This window comes from Aulostomus chinensis, chromosome 4 (assembly GCF_037954235.1).
Source record: "Aulostomus chinensis isolate RoL2024-O1b breed Wild chromosome 4, RoL_Achi_v1.0, whole genome shotgun sequence".
NCBI lineage: Eukaryota > Metazoa > Chordata > Actinopteri > Syngnathiformes > Aulostomidae > Aulostomus > Aulostomus chinensis.
Window position 1 is genome coordinate 31964434 of NC_141323.1, and position 21072 is coordinate 31985505.

Sequence of the window (21072 nt, forward strand, 5' to 3'; positions counted from 1 at the left end):
AGGTGAGCAGGTTTTGGACCAAGTTGAAGCTTGTGAAGTATTTGAGACAGAAAATGACAGAAAGCTGTGGCTGTGTTCTGGTTCTGCATGTTTCAGATTTATTCCCCTTCCAGTAATGTCTTATTTCCAGCTCTGCTCTCCCTCAACTACTGTTTAGTGTCATATTTATTTTGCTGACTACTTCATTGACATGTGGTCAAAATGTCTTGTGTTTCCTGAAATTAACTGAGTGCTGCTCAGTAAAGTTGACATGACTTGAGATTCTATTCCTGCTTGGTCCATTTCAACATTCTTATCCTTCCTAGCATTGGAGATAAAGTATCAGTAGGGGCTGTACTTGATTAGTACTGCATATAGTACACATCAGTCACTGCCATTACACAGTGGAATAGAAGTTGAAATACTGTTTACCAGCAAGCTGAAAACTGTTGTGGTATTTGACAATTCCATTGTTTCTGAATGAAAATCATGTGAAGGAGAATCATTGAGACATCCTAAAAATGGCTGAGGTCTGCTGAGCTGCAGCAGGTCTGAGCTGCTTTTGATGCTCAGATGATGAGGAGGCAGTGAATGTTGGGTTTGGTGGAGCTGAAAAAATGCTGCAGGTGTTGAGAGGTCTGCTGGTGTCCAGGACTTCCTCTCCAGTTCTCAGCTTCTCCCTGCAGTTCCCACAAACACCACAACAGTCCTGGAACCCCTGCAGATGGTGGAGGACCACGATGACCCCGATGCACCATCAGGGCATCAAAAAGCAGTCCTGATGATCAAAAAGGTCCTTCCACTCATTCAGGGTCAACTCTAGAAGAAGCTTCTGGAACAGATGAGCAAACACTCTCAACTAGAAATCATGATTTAAACACAATGTTGATTTTTACAATTTCCTTCAATGTTTTAAAAACCATCAAAGTGGACAGAAGCCCAGATGGTCCAAACCTGTTTCCTGTCTCCTGCCATTGTGGAGAGCCTCTGTTCTGTCCTGCTGCTGTCCAGTTGTCTCTACTGAGCTCCTCTGCTGGTTCCACCTTGAAGAGGGTCTGAGCTAAAATTGAACCTTGGGGAACTTCAACCTTTGATCTCAGAGTTTTGTGTTTGATCTTAGAATTCTTTCTTTGATCTCACCTGAGACAAAGACATCGAATCTCAATCTGCTGTTGAGGAGGCGGTGATCGTATAGTGGTTAGTACTCTGTGTTGTGGCCGCAGCAACCCTGGTTCGAATCCGGGTCACAGCAGCATGAGACAAATTTCTTGTGTGTATTGATGGACACAAACCAAGCAGAAATTTCCCACTATGCAACAGGGTGGTGTTTGGTCAGTTTTGAGCAGGTGTCAGTCTGACAATGATGTCATATATTTTGTTATCACTTGACCAGACCCAAAATTAGGCTCCAGGTATCAGTTTCTTCTCAATGCTAATGTCTGCTAGCTTAGTCTGCTACTTTGATGGCTCTGACTACGAAAAGGTCCAGACCCCTGGATATGGTGGTTCCTACCTAAATGTAGATTCTGTCAGCTCATGTTTTGAAATCAACTCACCATGAGCACAAGTAGATTTCAATGGACTGCAAATGTGTCTCATTTAATGGAAAACATGTCAAATATAAATTCCATCACCTGAGGAGGTCTGCTGCTGGAATTAAGCTCCAGATATTCACAAGATATTTTATATCTTAAAATAAAGCATTTTTATGTTTGATTTATTATTCATTAGCCTGCTTCAAGTGGTGTGATTTTATGTGTCGTATATTAAATAGAACTTTGTAAACGATCGTCCCTGAGGATGTTGAATGATGTCAAAAAAGTGTTCTCTAAGCTCTCCTTTCCTCTAAATAGAGGAGTCTCTGCTGAGGTCGTTCCCTCTCTGAGTCCTGATGTCTATTCAGATGCACCGAGAGACTCAGGCAAACAGAAGACAAGGGCAAGTGAAGTAACCTGAAAATGAGAGGGGACGTTCGACATCAAACTAAAACAGGAAGAACAGGACGCAAATGGGATATCAAAATAAGACAGACTCTGAGACATGACCCTCCAGTTCCTGCTGCTTCCAGCTCTTTATATCGAGCCCCTCGTACAGTGGTTGAGAGAGACCACAAATATTAAAGGTGTCCACATAAATGGAGAAGAACACAAGGTGGCGCTGGACGCTGATGATGTTTTAACATATTGAAGTGAGCCCCCTAACACAGGACCTGCATTAATAAAACTCTTTGAAACACTGGGAAGCTCTGCTGGATATTAATTCTCCATTCTAAAACACAGGTTCTGACCTTTAATCACTCACCTCCAGAACACATGGAGGAAAACCTCCACCTGGATTGGGCCAGAACTCCTTGAAGATGATAGAAGAAGATGGAACTCCATTTCCTTTCTGAGTCTGAGTCACAGGATTGATAGAGTAAAAATAAATGTCCTACCACAAGATCTCTTTCTAGTTCCAGGACCAACTGGAGAAATTGCCTTCAAAACCGTTTCTGAATTGAACAAAATGCTTTCCAGATTTATCTTGCAGGGGAAGAAACCCAGGCTCAAATTTAAACCACACCATGAATGAGCCCCAGTTCCTGCTGTACTGGCCCACCAAAATCTCGAAAAATGTTTCCATAAAGTCCAAATCTCAATGAATAATTTGGAATGTTAACAGGAGAATATCACTACAAGTCATTTAATGATGTGCTTTTAATCCAGGGTTCAAGCCTCATGAAATGAACCCTAGATTTAAATCCTGGATTCAAAGAGAGTAACAACTTTCTACTCACTTGTGGAAAATGGAAATTTAAAAGATTTGAAAGCCTGAGAAGAGAATATCACTGAGAAAGTCTGACTTTTTAGAATCTTCTTAGGTGAGCAATTATTTTTGAACACGACATCAGAAATGAAACAGACTTTAATGATCCAATGCTGAAAATATTTTTGGCTGCCCATCAAGAAACAAGAAAAACCTCATATCGTATGTTGTTTTCCGTTTGACCTGATCTTGGTTGTCAACTAACTGGCTCATTGGCTTTCTTGATGGAACAACAAAAGCAAAAGTTGAAGACTTGGAATATCCAGACCTCTGGCGTTATTCTCAGCTGTCATTTAAATTTCACATGAACTCAGTGTCCAAGCAAATATCTGGTGGGCTAAAATTACGTTTGTTGTTCTGTTGACTTTTTCCACAAGAAGTCCGGAAAAGTATGATAACACAGTTCATGTTCCTCATATTGGACTCCGCTGGTGGTTTCTATGGGAACACTGGTGACGGCCCCAGGCCTGGGGTCCTATGCAGTGTTCTGTGTGCAGGGTCCTGTTGGTGGGTGTGTTTGTGTCTTTGCAGGTCTGGAGCAGCCTGGTCATTAGGCTGACTGGGAGGACCAGGCCAGTGTTCCCAGTTAGGCCTGTTTAACCCCACCTTCCCACACATTTGTCTCCCTTTTGTGCTCAGCCGGCGTGCTGTTGTTGTCCTTTTGTTTTTCCTTGTTTTCCACCAACAACATGCAGTACACATTGACATCACATCCACACACTCACCTCCACTGCTGACACTGACTTCCACACCTTCCGCTTATTCCTTTCGAGTAAGGGTCGCGGGGGGTTGGAGCCTATCCCAGTGGCTACGGGCGAGAGGCGGGGTTCACCCTGGACAGGTCATCAGTCCATCACAGGGCCAACATAGAGAGACAAACAACCATTCACACTCACATTCATACCTATGGTAAATTTAGAGAACCCAAGTAGCCTAGTCCCCAAATTGCATGTCTTTGGACGTTGGGAGGAAGCCGGAGTACCACAGAGAACCCACACAGGCACGGGGAGAACATGCAAACTCCACACAGAAAGATCCCGTGCCCGAGCCGGGACTCAAACCCGGAACCTTCTTGCTGTGAGGCCACAGTGCTAACCACTGGACCATCGTGCAGCCCTTCCAGGTGTTTGGATTGAACCCATCATTATTTCATGTATGATTCCCAAAGTGTCAGGATTGAGGGTTGTGGATGGTGAGGGAGACCCAAACGCAGACATTTTTGGTGAACAAAACAGGGATCGTGACACAAAGACAACTCCACTGGTCAGTATTTATTTTCAAATGTGTCTGCTTGAATTTCCCTTCATACTTGAAGCAACTTTCAATTCCTTTCAGCTCACAATGCAACCTAGAGTGTAGAGATCATTTGTTTCTATGTCTGCCTAGAATCAGCAAAGAAACTGGTCATCGCACATTCATATTTTCCTCAAGTCAATTTTATCATTTGGAAACCATCTTGAGGATATTTGGAGAAAGTTCAATCTTTTAGCTGCAGTTACAGTGACTTGCAACACTGCAAAAAATAAAAAATCACCCCTCCACAAACACTCTTGTCCAACTTTTGTGCCCAGATTTTCTCCTCATGAGGCAGCAAATCAAGTCAAGTCATTTTTATTTGTATGGAACCAAATCACAACAAAAGTTCTCTCATGACTCTTTACTAGTAGAGCAGGTCCAGCACCAAACTCCTTCAATGAATCTACACCCAACAATTCTCCATCAACAAGCACATCCTGCAACAGCGGTGATGAAAACCTTCCTTTTAACAGACAGGAATGTCGAGCAGATCCAGGATCAGTGGGGACGGCCTTCTGCTTTGTCTGGTTGTATTTAAAGCTCCATCAGATTGGAACAACCTTTCCTCCTCACTTCGGTCTCTCACTTCCTTTCTCATCTTCAAATCATCAAGCATTTTCAAACATCTGCTCTTGTTTCTGATGCACCTCAACTTTTCTCTCCAGGATTCACTCTGTACTTGTTCTTGTTTGTTCTCTATACTGTACATATGTGGATATTTGTGTATGAATATGCATTGTGTACTTTAATGGTGCATGTAAGCAGTATTTATTTAGATGGGTGTTGAAATGTATGAGTATGGGTACACAGGCCCACTCTTATTCTGCAGTGGGATCTCTGATCATACTTTGTATAATACTGGATGGTGAGTGATGGGGTTTGGCTTTGGGGAACATTGTTGGCCTGTACTTGGGTGTATGATGTGTGTGTCCTTGTGTTGAAATGTTTGGTATTTTGTTTAGAATCTACTTGTATTATTGTTGGTCATTATTTGTCAGGACCCCCTCCAAAATGAGATGGTGCATCTCAAGGGGCTACCCTTGAAATAAAGAATCAAGAATGAAGGTGTATGCTTGTCTTGGTGGACCCTCTGCTCCTCAAGCTGAGTCAACAGATCCCTGTGTTGCCTGAGTCATTGTGTATGGTGGCTGGCATTCGGCGCTTTCACCGCTGCAGCTCGAGCTTGATTGGCTGTCAGGACAGGTGTTATTAAGAATGGTAGAGGTGACAGTTTTGGCAGGACAAGTTGCTCCACATTCAGGAGATGGTGGGAATTTTAAAGGCTGGTGACAAACTCTTTCACTGTGTGGTTCAAAGTCCCTGGTTTCCTTGCAGCTTTGAACTGAGCAGGTGTTCATTCACATATCAGTAACAGGGTGACACTTTATCACAGCAGTGGACAAACATCAGCATTCATCACCCAGCAGCTCCTCTGATCAACAGAACAAGCTGAAGTATTCTGGAGAATGAGGCCATGGATCCCTCTACCTCTCACATGCTAAACTGGCACTCTACCATTTGAGCTAATTCCCCTGCTAATGAGCACAGCAGATAATGCAGCTTGACCTTCATGCATGGTTGGCTGAGCGTCACCAGTTGAAGCGTCTCTGGTTCAACAAACCCTTGGGACCAAGACACAAATTGGAACCTGTGCAGGTCTAGACCCATATTTAAGTTGGTGGAGACAATTGACTGAATGAAAAGATTTGCCCAGAGTCCAGCTGACTTTTCTGAACTGACCCCTCATTTCTGTGTGGAGTAAACATCAGAGGAGGAGGGTGCAGGTTCTGCTTTGACCTCCTGACCTCCTGGGTAAAGCAGCGTAGATGTTGAGCTTGAAGGAGTTGACGGCCTCCTTCATCTTCTCATTGGTTTGCTCAGCATCATGAAGTGTTGCTGAAATTCAACATGTCAGCTGAGGCCAGAGATTCCTGTGTTCCGTGAGTCATTGTGTATCATCTCTGTTGTTTGAAAGCACAAAGCTGTTCCTGATGGTCCAGTGTGTCATATGTTGGGCTCCCACAGCTGTAACTGGGGTTTGAGCTCCGTTAAGGGAATGGTTTTGTGGAGAGAACGAAGCACAAGAATTGACAATTTCAGCAGGAAAGGTGACCATTGCTCCACAATGTCAGTCCCAGGGGGAATTCATGCTTCCCCCAGCATGGCCCTATGATCAACAGAAATGAACTGCCAGTGGAGATCCTCAGTAATCCAGGTCATGGTTTCTCTAGATTTCTGTGTTGTAGTCAGGACACTTGCAAATATCAGCCTCTTTCCTCCATGATCTCTCATTTTTTCTGTTCTCTCCATTTCTCCTCTTCGTTTCTATTCCTTGCTGACTGTTGTTCCTCATTTGTGGCAGAGTTCAGTCAGTGGACCAGACATTTTGCCACTACACTGTCCATCATCAGGGCATTTAACATCCAGGACTGGCTCCCAGATCATTGCCATGACCTCATCCCCTGCACCAGTGGACAGTTCATCAAGGATGGCAAACATATGGGTCTCAATTCCCCTCCATCTTTGTAGGTTGGTTACATTTCCTCCTCGTCTTCAATACATCTTAAGTTGACATTTTTCTGTTTTTTCTTGGCTGCCAGGCTGTCTTACTTTTCAATGGCACAGCAGCAACGAGGGTTGCTATGGTGCAGTTGGTAAAATCCCTATCTATGGTCTGCAGAAATATGCTGTGAGTTCTTTTTTTTTCACAGAAATTCAAAGACTGACCAAGGACACCAAAGCACAGAATTTAGAGATCAAAGAAAGAAATCAAAGACGGAAAAAGAAGATCAGAAAATGGCACAGATAAATAAGATCCATGGACTCATCAGTGAAGGTTTTCTTTTGGTTCACGGTCACTTTTTGTCGTACTGGTGTGATGATGTCAGACCCTTCACATTCAGTTCAAACACTACAAAGTGCAGCGTGTGATGCAGAGGGCGGCAGCCTTGTGCTTGGTTCCGTCATGGTTCTCTGCAATTTTAGCAAACTCACCAAAGACCTCCCTGAAAGCAGGATCATTTTCCCAGAGTTCTTTTTTGACCAAGTACCAATTTGTCCCTCTTTCAAAACAACAAACAAAGATGAGATCAGATGACATGGACGATATGATATGGATGTTATTTATGGCTTTCAAACTCCAAATATTCAATTTTTTTCTTCAGGGCTTTTGAGAGGTTCTGGGTAATGAATGAAAATTTAAATTGGACAGAAACGACATGCAGGGTCACTGTGTGTGTTTATGCGTGTGTGTATTTCTTGATTTATCGTGCTGGAGACCATTTCCATCATCAACACTGATCAGGAGTCCTCTTCCTCATGGGGACCAAAGACCGGCCCTGATGCAACACAGCGCAGTTTGTTAGTTCTTGCATGAATTTCAGAGTCAAGGTCTGGATTGAGTTTAGTTTCAAATAAAGATTAAGATACATTTGGTTAAGATTAAGATTAAGGTGAGGCTGCACATAGAATGAAGTCGATGGAATGTTCTAATAAGAATAGCTGGGCACACCTGAGTGTGTTTGCATGCAGACTTTCTCTTGTGACAACTGATGCCATTTGGAAACCATCTTGAGGACATTTGGAGAAAGTTCAATCTTTTAGCTGCAGTTACAGTGACTTACAACACTGCAAAAAAAAAAAAAAAATCACCCTTCCACAAACACTCTTGTCCAACATTTGTGGCCAGATTTTCTCTTCATGAGGCACCAAATCAAGTCAAGTCAGTTTTATTTGTATCAAACCAAATCACTACAAAAAAAGGCAAAAAAGGCAAACCTCAGCGGTTCTGAAACTCTTCTCCTGAATCACTCCTGAGCAGCAGCAAGAAAAAATACCAGTGCCCAACCAGATCAACTTCATGGCTGCTAACAGCCTCAGACACTTGATTTCCATCAATCTGGAGCCAAGAAGGCCCTCACCTGTGGTTCTCCTCCAGGAGGGTCCAGGTTCTGCCATTGTGGCTCCTTGTGCCACTGCCAGAGAGCCTCAGCTGCACACTGCAACATTTCAACAGGAGATTTACATTCCTTCAAATGTCCTGACATCTTATTCCAATGGTTCTGTTCCATATTTATATTTTAAAATCAATCACACAATGAAAGCTGCCACAGCTGGTTTAAGAGAGAGAACACGCTAAGAGATTTGAAACCAGTAAAATATGCTTTTCTGTGTGCAAACTAGTGAGGGGCATGGAAGGATATTTTACCACCAATACAGAACCCAAACTTTAGTCATGTGATGAGATGGTGACTCTGATTATGAAGTTTATGGACAAAATGTGAATTGAAAGAAAATACATTTCTTCAGTAGACTTTGATCCAACATTTGTAGTTAGATTTTGGTGGCTGCTCCATGTTGGAGGAAACCAGGCCGATGTTGGAACATCACAGGGAAACTCATTTGCCTCCCCTGCTGCCAGTTCAACCCACTTTGGCAGACGACCACTCACTCCCATCAGTGGAGAGCAGCTTCAACTTGGTTTGGAAGTTTCTATTGTGGATGCATAGGAATGTGGAGAAAACATCCTTTGTCAGAAGTGGGATTTGAACCCACGCCTCCAGGAGAGACTACGACCTGAACGCAGCGCCTTAGACCGCTCGGCCATCCTGACAGAAACTTAAAAGTGGCAGACTGCAATATGAAATGAATTAATTCATTGACAAAGTAGAATTTTTTCCACTGGAGCTACTGGCTCCTGAGTTGTTGCATTTATTGTTAACATTAAACACACAGTCTGTGTTCATGGCAGTAAGAAATGAATTTCATTTTTCTAAAGGACAAGAAATGAACCAGAACATTAGAACAACATAATATCTCTTTAACAGTTTGTTCCATGGGACACATTCCAGACAGGAAGGTCCCCCTGAGACTTGAACTCTGATCACTGATTCAGAGTCCTGAGTGCTCACCATTTCACCATGGAGCCAAACACAAGGAGGAGTTTCCTCAAAATACAACTTGACATCACCTGCAATCCAAACTGTTGATATTTGGAGGTTCATCTTGCTCTTGTTCCAGACTACATTGCCAAAAGAAACATGAACCACAAGGAAATCATGGAACTCCAGATTTATTCAGGACTTTCTAACTACATCGTATGACCTGTGAGCAAAGACTGGCCAGGCCTTCCTTAATTCATCAGTTAATTACTGCTTCAACAAACATGCCACATAATTAAGTTACCAGAATTTCTCTCATTGAAAAACCCATCAGCCTGATTTCTTGACATGACATGAAAAATTCTCAAAACCACACAGTTGGGGTCCACAGATACAAGGTTAACCAGGAGGAATCCTGCTCCTGAACCATGGATGGAACAAAATCCACTGGAAAACTCAGCAATTCCTGAGTGCCACATCCATCCAGGAGCTTGGGTCTCCACTTGACTGTGATGATCCATGAGATCCAAGGAGGACAGAGGAAAGAAGGATCCTGTTGGAGATCTCCTACCTTCTTCCTACAAGTCAGAGGTTCATAACCTCACTTGTTGGTGGTGCCCTCAACCTGCTGAGAGCATCACTTAGTTAACTACAGAGAAACATAGCAGCTCTTCTGAAGGCTGCAGGAAACCTGCTGGAACTGAGACTTGGACTCAGGTCACTGGATTCAAAGTCCAGGGTGCTAACAGGTCCACCATGGCATCTGGGCTTTACTTACCGTGTAAAAAGGACCACAGTGGTCGTCTGGTTTTAATTTTCACAAACAAATACGGTTTAAAACTTGTAGACAGTGACACAGGGCTCTTATTTGAAGGGCCATGGGATGTGAAATATCCCAAACCTCTGAGATCAGAGCGCTCACTTTGAACTCAAGGTCCTGACTTTGGGGGTTCTTCCTTTGGTCTTCAAATACTTGTGGTTTTTATTGGCATAACTTTCAATTTGCACGCAAAAAGAGAATCACAGTCAACTTAAACCCAGCAGACAGTGTTTATTTCTAATGAATCAGACAATCGCACAAATGAGAATTAAAGGAAAAACAAAAAAAAAAGGTTTAAAAAAATCATTCTCCACTCTGAAGCTTTTGAAAGTTCATTTGAAGGTTTAAAGGTGGTGGTGAGGAGGACACCCTGATCCTCCCTGTCGTCACTGCCAGGATTCTTTCTTCTGGTGCTGTGGTTCTTCTGATGAAGGGCGGCATGATGTTTGCTGTCTCAGGCTCCACCAAATGTCCTCTTCAGGACGCCACAATGTGTCCTCTTCAGTGCTCCATCTTCCCTGCATCGGAGACACAAGGGTTTCTCCTGGTGCCGACCCGATCATCCTTCTACCGAATGGTGAGGCGATGGATCCTCAGAGGACGCTGGGATCCTTCTTCTCATCAGTGCCACAGTTTTTCATGGAGGGAACAACAGGAGCTTTTTAGTCATGTTTTGCTCGGTGTTTCCTGCACAGATCATCAGGATCTGTGACGCCATCTTGTGATAGTGGATTCATTTATCTGCTATTTCAACACATTCAAGTTCATTATCCCTACATGTCAAAATACATTTGGTATGGAGTTTTACTTTCTGGCCTCAATCATAATGTGTGCATTTATTCTTCATGAACATTTCTCAGCTTTGTAAGTTTATGATATTTTGTCTTCCTCTGTTTTCTATTCCATTGTTGTTGATGATTCTATTGCAGGTTTGAGTTCCCTGTTGACTGAAGCAGAAACAGGAACAAAAAGCTGGAGGTGGTCAGAGCTCCAAGTTGGGATGCTGATATTAAAGTAGGAGATGAACACATCCAGGTTAGCCATCACTCTCAGAACCTGCTACTTTACCTCTTCAGAATGTAGCAGCATAGCATAGCTTCATCTCACCAGTTAGTGGCCCACTTTGATGTCTGGGATATGAGGTTAAAGGTTCTTTACAGCTCTGAATGAAGGGTTTATAAAGTGTTAACAATGCCATAAATAACACAAGCATTCAGTAATCCTTGATAAAAGGAGACTCACCATCAAGTTGGACCAGTTGATTTTTCCATTTATGTGATGTTGCACATTGGGAAATAATTAATGATAAAAAAATAATATTTTGATGAAAACTATATTTGATCAGGAAAACTACATTGGGTCAAATAAATCCATCGTTAGTGACGGTGTTACTAATTTTAACTTTAGTGCTCTGGTGCTGATTGCCTCATTAAGATCTTCATGAAGAAATAAACTGAGATTTGTAAAAATGTTTTTTTTTTTTTTTTTTACAGAGTTGGCAGTTGTCTGAGCATTGAATCTTTCTTTGTGTTGAGAACAAAGCCTCAAAGCCTTCATGTTTCAGTTTGCTTCACAGCTAACAGACAAACACCTCTTAGCCTGGTTCTGGTAGTCCAGGTTTAAACACCAACACAAGGATTTTATGCTGATTTCTTCACATGCAGCTGAAATCTAGACTTCAAGTGTTCATGTGAGGTTACAGCTTCATGCCTATTTAGTTTTCAACAAATATTAAGTCACTAATGCATTGAGCTCACTAACGAACTTTAGTCTCAGTAGCTGAATCTGTTAGGGGGAAGGCAGTGTGGACCGGCAGGAGCCTCCTACAAAATGCAATGGAGAGAAGAAGAAATCCTGAGGAGTCGCTATGAGATTGAAGTGTTAAAGACGTGGCTCCTTTGGTGGTGATAGGATTTGAGCTATTGACTCTATTTTTAGTTTATTTCAATGTTATTGCAAACATCAGCTGCTCACTTATCAGCTAGCAAGTAAACAACAGTATTGTTCAGTGTGCTAGCTGAAGTAGACCGAGCGGTCAGTTGAGTCTTTATTTCCATGTGTGCTCATGGTAGCAGGGGTTTAGATTTCTAAATGTAACCCTTTTACCACCGGCTCCAATATTAAAACCCACCTTAGGCTTACAGGGAACACTTTAACTCATTTCAAATATCTTGTATGGTAAAAGTCCCATCTGGAATAATTAATATCAATCTAGGGCAATGTATGATTCTCACTCTTAAATATTCAACTGGAGGCTAGGGGGAGAACACTTGACCTTTAAACTCTGCTGTAAAGCTTCAGTAACAACACACAAATTCAATGAAACCAACACAAGATTTCAGTTTAGAAAATGTATTAAAGGCTTGCAGAAAAACACATTCAAACCTTGAATAAACAAGACTATAGAAAATAAAAAGAACCCCGGGGTATATTGTTTGTCTTTTTCAACTGTCTAGTTTTATTTCGAGTGCACTCTTGTTTACTTTCGTTGGCGCGCTTTCGTTGGAGCTCATGATGGAAACCTTTACCAGATCCCCCCGTGTGTCGGTGAAGTCAACAATACCGGACCGCAGCCGATGAATCCCTCGCTCGTTGTGGCAGCGACCGTCCCGCTCGCAGCAGCCCGCAGCAACAGACCTCCGTGACTCGGGAGCAGCGGCACATCCTCCGGCTCCGTCGGCAACCACGACCCGTCCTCCGACTCCGTCGGCAGCAGTGACGCGTCCTCAGTTAACGACTCTCTCCCGAGGCGACTATCCGAAGCTCCTGTCCCGTCCTTGCAGCGGCGTCTCCCTTCAGCGTGGACAGCGTTAGCCTAGCTCCCGCTAGCTTCTGTAACTGGACTTGCCTGGTGCTCAACAAAACACAATCGGTGGCGGAGAATCCGACTCACGCACTCCGATCACGTCGGTCAATTACAGTTCACAGTCCGTTACCGATAAAAACTCCTCTCCGACGACACACAGTCTCCAAACTCCGATAACGTTACGCCATTACACGATGCTCCTTCCTCGCGCTCGTTTCTCCCGGAAGTGTAAACACTAAAGGTCATGAACTCACGCACGTAACCTAACGTAAGAGAATTACTTAACTTTTTTTTTAAAGACATTCACACCCCATGAAATGTTTTTTTGAAAGTTACTAATATTCAACAAATTTTATACAATATCTTCATAACAAATACTTATGTAAATTTTAGCTTAACCATGAACTGGCATTTTATTCTTAATTTATTCCTATGAAAATCATGAAATAAATACCACTGAGTTATCAGAGTATTACATAAACCTAGGATTAAATTAAAGCTGCAGTCAGCGTTGTTTGGGCCTGAGCCTCCTCCCGCCCACCGCAGCCGAGTAGCAGGGGTCGTCCTGAATCCAGTGATGAATTTTATGAAAGCGGTGGGACTTGTAAATTTACAGCAATTGCTTGCAGTGTACTACAAGATTTCAATAGTGTCACCCTGTTTATAAAAATACAGTACTTTGCCGTTAATTCTAATAGGAATCTGTTAAATTACACCCCATGACTGTTTAACAGAACTATGCTGTAATGCTAAAATACAGTACTTCACTGTAAATAAAACAGTATCATGCAGTATCTTTGCCTTCTGGACACAAGGAGAATCTCCTGAGCTGCACATGTGAGGCCAGAGCCTTGGTTTTCGTCATCCATCTCAATCTCAGTCATTTGGTGAGTAGCGATTGCATTTATTGTAGACACTGGCGCAAAGTCTGTAGGCCAGTGGAGGCTAAGTGAAGTTTCCAGTTTGTGTGGCGACACACACGAGTGGGGGGTGCACTTATTAAAATATAATAGTGACCAAAGCCGGACAACGCCACCTTGGGAATTTCGCCCAAGGAAATAGTTAACGTACCGACCAAAAGGCATTCACAGGTTCATTTACTAATTGGCAGGAGACGTGGTTCCATGACAAAAATATTTTATTGTAAACAGGCCAGCAGATTAAAAAGAACAAGAATAAATCTAAACAAGTCTGGAGCTTACCAGTGGGGGTGAGGGATCCCAAGGCAGAAGACACCCTAATCAATTGGGACATCACATTTAAAAAAAAAAACAAAAACACATGATTAAAGCAAAACAGGGGTGCACAGCACACAAGAGACAAAGCGACGCCAGGACCGTGAGCTTCCAGTACCTGAAACGAAATGACTAGAATTATAATTTAACTCCAAAACTAAACAAAAAAAACCAGAACCAAACTCAAAACAATTTACAAATTAATTCGAGAAACAAGATTTAATTATTAAACACAAATTAGCAAGGAAAAATAACCCAAAATAACCAGAAACTGGAGTTCATTTCTCCATTGCTAGACCAGGGAGCTAACAGATAGCCGTCACGCAGCTTGCTACACCCTGAAGCCCAAGCGGAGGAATGGGAAACAATGCAGATCCAAACCTTCAGAGCACCATGAAGTACAGTTCAGTGGCGCCACACGGTGGACATCAGGATCTGGCAGACTCTGGTTAAACAAGGTGAATTACTGAAACAACCTCCAGTTCAACACACAGCGGATTCCAATTCGTTAACACAGAAGTAGAGCACTCCAGTGAACACAGTAAACAGTGAACAAACAAGCAAAACATGTGTAGATGGCCAGTAGGTCGCAGAACAGGCTAGTAGCAGAGCAGGCTAATAGAGCAGGAGCCTGTAACAAAGCAGGGTAGTCTGTAGCAAAACAGCAGCCCGAGCAAAGCAGGGTAGTCTGTAGCCAAACAGTAGCCAGAGCAAAGCAGGGTAGTCTGTAGCAAAACAGCAGCCAGAGCAAAGCAGGGTAGTCTGTAGCAAAACAGCAGCCCGAGCAAAGCAGGGTAGTCTGCAGCAAAACAGCAGCCAGAGCAAAGCAGGAGCATCTAGCAAAGCAAGATAGTCTGGCAAGACAGCGCCCGTTAGCAAAGCAGCAGCTAGTTCTTCCTCAGTGTCACGGCTCACCAGCTGTGCCAATCAGGTGTAGATCATGTGTGTGTGGTGTTTCCCCACTAGCGGCGATTAAGGGACCGTGTCCCAAAAGCCGGACGCCTACAATTAAACACGTGAATATGAAAAACGTGCATGATCAGCATGCAACACGAGCTACAGGGAGCTACTGCTACATACCAGCAAAGACGGTGGCGAGAAGGCAGACGTGAGGCGATCAGAGGCGGAAGCGAGGTGACCAGGAAGTGGGTGGACCACAGACCCCAAGAGCAAGAGATTGACCAGGTAGATGCTGCCCCTATTTATAGAGCAGCGCCACACACTGGTTAGCTAATGATGGTACAAGCCAAGTCAGGCATCACCAACCAGTCTCACTGCTAGGATGGGACCTCTCATCCTGCCACATTTGCATTGATAATTACACTCGGTGCACATCATGCTAGCCAGATTTAGCAGCTAGCCAAAATGTTGAAAATGCTTGCAAATTAATCCAAAAAACAGAGAGTCGACTTTACTTTTTACATCTCGAGCCTCCACAAATTAATGTGTGCGACATCTGTATTTTGCCTGTGAATTCATGAAGCTTTCTGATAGTCTGAACCATTTTACAGTACACACAATATACGTGTCACACAACAGTTAAGTCGGTTCATATTAAGATGAGTGCACACTGACTGTGTTTACATGCAATTACGTTCCTCCATCTTGTGCTAGGCTACTGCTCTGGCATGAGTCTGTCTGATGGCATGATTACAGTGTACTTAAGGCCATAGATCAGAAGCTGTGGTTGTATTTGTTTAAAAAAGAGTGGTTTTAGCATCGTTCAAGTGCCTGCTCATTTGTGTTGATTTTTCTTTGTCTCTGATATTGCCTACAGATGCAGGAGCCTATTTTCCAGCTGCCCTGATCCTAGTAAGTACTTGCCTGTCCATCACATTTCACAGTTAATCAGTTATTTTTTCAGACCTCAAACATTGAAATAGACAACTATGTTATCTGGTCAAAGAAGCTGTTTTTTTCTTCTTCTTCTTCTTCTCTTCTCTTTTCTCCCTCTTTTCTTGGATCTCCAACACTACATCTACATGTATATATTTGATGGCTTATAATGTCTCATTCATCTGAGTGAGTTCCAACACTCCTTTTTTAGGCGCTTCATTGGAATAAATCCTGAGAGTGTCTGCATGTTTTCCCTGTGCTGGTTCTCTCCAGGTACTCCAGCTTCCTTCCACAGTCCAAAGACATGCAAATGGAAATGCAACTCTACATTGACCGTAGGTATGGCTGTGAGTGTGAATGGTTGTCTGTCAATATTTGTTGGCTGCGGTGGACTGCGATGGACTGCTGACCTGTCCAAGGTAATGTCCCTTCTGGGATAGGCTCCAGCCCCACCCAGTGACCCTTAACAGGATAAGCGGAAAAAATGGATGGATGTATGGATGGATGGATGGATGGACGGATGGATGGATGGATGGATGGATGGATGGATAGATGGGTGGGTGATCACTCACAGGACTGTGAGTCTCTCACTCTGACCACTTCATGCTATGGGACTTACACCGACGTAACCTGATTAGCTCAGTCAGTCGAGCGTGAGACTCTTAGTCTCAGGGTTGTTGGTTCAAGCCCCATGTTGGGTGTTGATCTTAAACACCACTGCTTGTCCTCTCAGTTTTGAAAGCTTTGTTTGTAAATTGTCAGAAAAATCAGTGAATAAACAATACAAACTTAGGCTTTGTCAGAAATTCCATGCTTCCAAACTAACCAATATGAAAAAAACAAAAGGTGAGACTTTTTCGTGCGTTCGAAAAATTTGTATGCGCTTCATTGTATCCGCTTTCTATACTTCCATGCATCCCAGCTTATTTCTGTTAAGGGTTGCAGGGGGAGGCTGGAGCCTTTCCCAGTGGCTTTCAGGTGAGAGGCAGGTTTCACCCTGGACAGGTAGCCAGTCCATTGCAGGGCCAACACAAATAGACAGACAAGCCACGCAGACACGGGGAGAACATGCACACACCACACAGAAAGAACCTGTGCTCGAGCCAGGACTTGAACTTGCTTTGAGGCGACACTGTTAACCACGGTACCACCGTGCCACCCATTGACTGTAACACATTGTAAACAATATACACTCTTGTTATCATACAACATGTAGCCGTGTACAAAAATCAAATAAATTACATAGCATAAAAAGCATAAAAAGATGTGTTAAAAAGTTCAAAAATAAATGGAGTTCATGATCGTTAAAATTGGTTATAATGTGAGCAGGTTAAAAGCATAAATATAGTATGTAACATTTAAAAAGTAAAACTATTTACAGTTCAAAAATAAATTCATATAAAGGTCTTTAAGTTCTCTGAGTCTGTAAAAGATCAGTGATCTAAGAATAAGGAGAGGGGAAGAAGCCGTGTTTATATGTAACCTCAATTGTTACCTGTCAATCATTTCATTCCTGTTTTATCTTTGGGTGTATTAAGACCGCAAAAGCCAATCAGAGGAAAGTTACTGTGTAAGGGGTGGGACTAGTGGCGCAGGTTTGTGAGGTGAGTAGTTAGCGCGCATGGGGAGAGAAACAGAGGCAATGATCAGAGAGCGAAGTGGGGAGGCATCATTTGTGTGGAGAGCATTTAAGTTTATTTTGGAGGTCGACGACTGGTGGTCCTGATGTAAACTTCTGTGTGACCTTCGAGAGGTGAATATTTATGCCTGTATTTGCGCTTTATCTAACTGTTATAGTGAAAAGAGACTGGGTGTGTACATGGTTAGCGACGTGCTAGCTAGGGATAGCATTCCGTGCTAATGTGCCAGCAGATCGTAGCTTTAGCGTTGTAAAGTGAGTGAAATGGATATAGAGCCCATGTGTGAGAGTCAAGAGCTTACGGCCATACCACTCTGAACGCGCCCGATTTCGTCTGATCTTGGAAGCTAAGCAGGGTCGGGCCTGGTTAGTACTTGGATGGGAGACCGCCTGGGAATACCAGGTGCTGTAAGCTTTTTTGTTTCTTTGTGAGGAAAGGGCAGCTTTAAGTCTTTTGGGACCAGCATGAGCGAGCTTCCCTCACACACTTCTTGTTAAAGCGCCTTTCCGCAGCATTGAAATTTAAACAGTCAAGCAGCGTGTATCTCGAGAAATATTTGAAGGAGACAGATGGCAGATGCAGTAGTTTTCTCTTCAGTTTTATTCTTTTGTATATTTAGAATTGTAAGGTACGATCTCTCATAGCTAAATGTTACATCCATGGAATAGTTAATTCAAAGTTTAGTGTTTTCTCAGGTAGCAATTTTCTCCTCTGCTTTTTCTCTCTCCTGCACTGCTTCAGTGGTGAATTTCATTCTCATACTCTCCATAGGCCTTTATGTAGACCTTCAACTCCATTGTCATGAAATAAGTGGATCTTTTCTTCTTGTTTTCATGGTGACTTGTGGTATCAGGGCTCCACACACTGTTTTTTATCATGGTTGTGCACATGTGCAACTCAAGATGACTATACTCACAGTTGATTCAACCAACTCCGATCAGCTGTTTCGGAAATGGATACTCAGAGTTTCCCATTTAAGAATAAGTCAACTCAAGAGTAATTGAGGAGAAGAGTTTCAGAACAGCTGAAGTTCCATCCAACCATCCAACCATCCATTCGGGGATCTGTAGTTTTTGACACACATGCATCTAAACACACACACATACTCATGCATGTTCTTACACACAGAGACTTTTCCTCTGTTTTTGTTTTTTACTGGTTTTGAACCAGTAGTTGGTTTCTGGTGGTTTGGTTTGCTTGACTGGTTGTTTTTTGTTGACCTTGAAAATCCATATTTTGGGTTCTGGCCTGTTCTGCTTTTCATTTTTGTGTTTGTATTAAAGTTCTGTTGCTGAAAAACAGACTTTTTTCCCTTTTTCTTGAAGTAAATACATGAGGGTCGAAACTGACCCATAACACCATGGATGTTACAATAGATAATAATATTAAAATGAAGAATTAAAAGACTGTTCTAACACCCCTCAGTAATGGTCAGGAATTACAACAACCTTTTGTTTATTTATAAGTTTTTCTTGAGGTTCATTTTATCATTTTTTAACTGAAATCGAGGAGTTTACTGACTAAAAAAAGGTCCAGAGGCCCACAACAAAATATTCCAATCAATATTTCCATGATAAGGAAGCCTAACAAGGTAACCAAGAGATGGAAACTACTTGGATGATAGAAAATTGTTTTTAGTTTATTTGACAGCTGATTGAAGACGTGGGTCAAAACTGACCTGTTAACATCAGAGATGGGAACAGAAAGCTAACACAAGAGGAAGGTTGAAGCTATGAAAAAGGAGTTTGATAAAAATCTTGAACTGACAGTAGAAATATCCTTTTGTGTGTTTACCTTTGTTGACAGAAGTCACTTTAGCTTGGCAGTGAAAAGAATCACTGCTAGCTTGACAAATAAGTGGCACAAACTGGGTTCAAGCTGGACTTTGGACACTGGTATCTGCAACAACTCCCATCAACTCCTAATCTAGCATCTCTGCTGTGGTCAAACTATTTTACAGAACATTTGACAGACCTGTGGAGCAGTGAGGACAGACATGAGTTGATCCACATGATCCACTGAAGCGCCATTTTACCCTGCCACTGAGGTCACCAACATGAGCTGGAGTTGGGACTCTTGAACTGAATCTGGTATCACAGCGACACCTACTGCTGCTAAATGGAACAACAACATTGAACCCAAGTACAGGATTGAAGGGAGACTGATGGTCGCTGTTTGGGTTTTTGAAGAACAAGGAGGGTGTTGGTTCAAGCTGGATTCTCAGAGACTATTTCCCCAACCTCTACATTGGCATCTACATTATCATCCAGTCAGGTGACTGAAGTCATCCAGTCATGTGACTGAAGTCATCCATTCATGTCAGTGATGTCACTTGGCAGGACTGTCATTGCCGTCACATTCTAGAAAAGAATCCAGACTCCACATTGACTCCTGTCTATTATTGTGTCCCACCCTCCTGGTCCTTACTCTGAATTCTCAGAGTTTATATCCAGTTCAGTTCTCAAAACAGATGAAGTCATGAGTGTTGATAAATTTCCTTTTCTCCACTGATTATATGTCAAGGTTTGTGTGGGGGGGTGGAGCCTATCCCAGCAGCCTTCGGACAAGAGGCGGGGTTCATCCTGGACAGGTCACCAGTCCATCACAGGGCCAACACATAGAGAAATACAACCATTCACACTCACAGCCACACCTACAGTCAATTTAGAGTATCAATCAGCCTCGTCCCCTCTTGATGTCTTTGGACTGTGGGAGGAAGCTGGAGTACCAGAGAGAACCCACACAGGAACAGGGAGAACATGTAGACTCACACAGCTGGGGTTCGAATCTGTAACCTTCTTGCTGTGAGGCCACAGTGCTGACCACTGCACCATTGTGTCCCCTGAAAATGCCACCAGATCGTTTGGATTTTCTGTAAAATCAAGTACACATGAACATGAAGAGGTTTTCACAGGGCTGGTGGTGCAATGGATAGCATGACTGACTACTGTCAGAAAGGAAGGCCTGGCCAGTCTTTGCTCACAGGTCATACGATGTACTTAGAAGGTCCTGAATAAATCTGGAGTTCCATGATTTCCTTGTGGTTCATGTTTCTTTTGGCAATGTAGTCTGGAACAAGAGCAAGATGAACCTCCAAATAGCAACAGTTTGGATTGCAGGTGATGTCAAGTTGTATTTTGAGGAAACTCCTCCTTGTGTTTGGCTCCATGGTGAAATGGTGAGCACTCTGGACTCTGAATCAGTGATCAGAGTTCAAGTCTCAGGGGGACCTTCCTGTCTGGAATGTGTCCCATGGGACAAACTGATAGAGAGATATTATGTGGTTCTAATGTTCTGGTTCATTTCTTGTCCTTTAGAAAAATGAAATTCATTTCTTACTGCCATGAACACAGACTGTGTGTTTAATGTTAACAATAAATGCAACAACTCAGGAGCCAGTCGCTCCTGTGGAAAAATTCTACTTTGTCAATGAATTAATTCATTTCATATTGCAGTCTGCCACTTTAAGTTTCTGTCAGGATGGCCGAGCGGTCTAAGGCGCTGTGGATGCAAATCCCACTTCTGACAAAGGACATTTTCTCCACATTCCTATGCAATGAAATGTGAAAATTAACCCCCCAAGTGCCAAATCTTGCTCCACAGCAACACCTACATCTCTACCACATCTGCCACCTATGGCCCTTCAAATAAGAGCTCTGTGTCACTGTACAAAAACTTGAAAACATATGTTTGTGAAAATTATATCCTGAAAACCACTGTCGTCCCTCAATCATGATTAGTGCCATAATTTGTCTCACTCATTTCCTCTTTGACA

The 21072-nt window shown here is 42.8% G+C and overlaps 1 non-coding gene across 1 annotated transcript; it reads left to right on the forward strand.

Annotated features, from left to right (window-relative positions):
• Nucleotides 1–17592: 17592 nt before the first annotated feature.
• LOC147267062 (5S ribosomal RNA) lies at nt 17593–17711 on the forward strand. Its single transcript, XR_015113182.1, has one exon. It is a non-coding gene; the product is annotated as a 5S ribosomal RNA (ribosomal RNA).
• The last annotated feature ends 3361 nt before the right edge of the window (nt 17712–21072 follow it).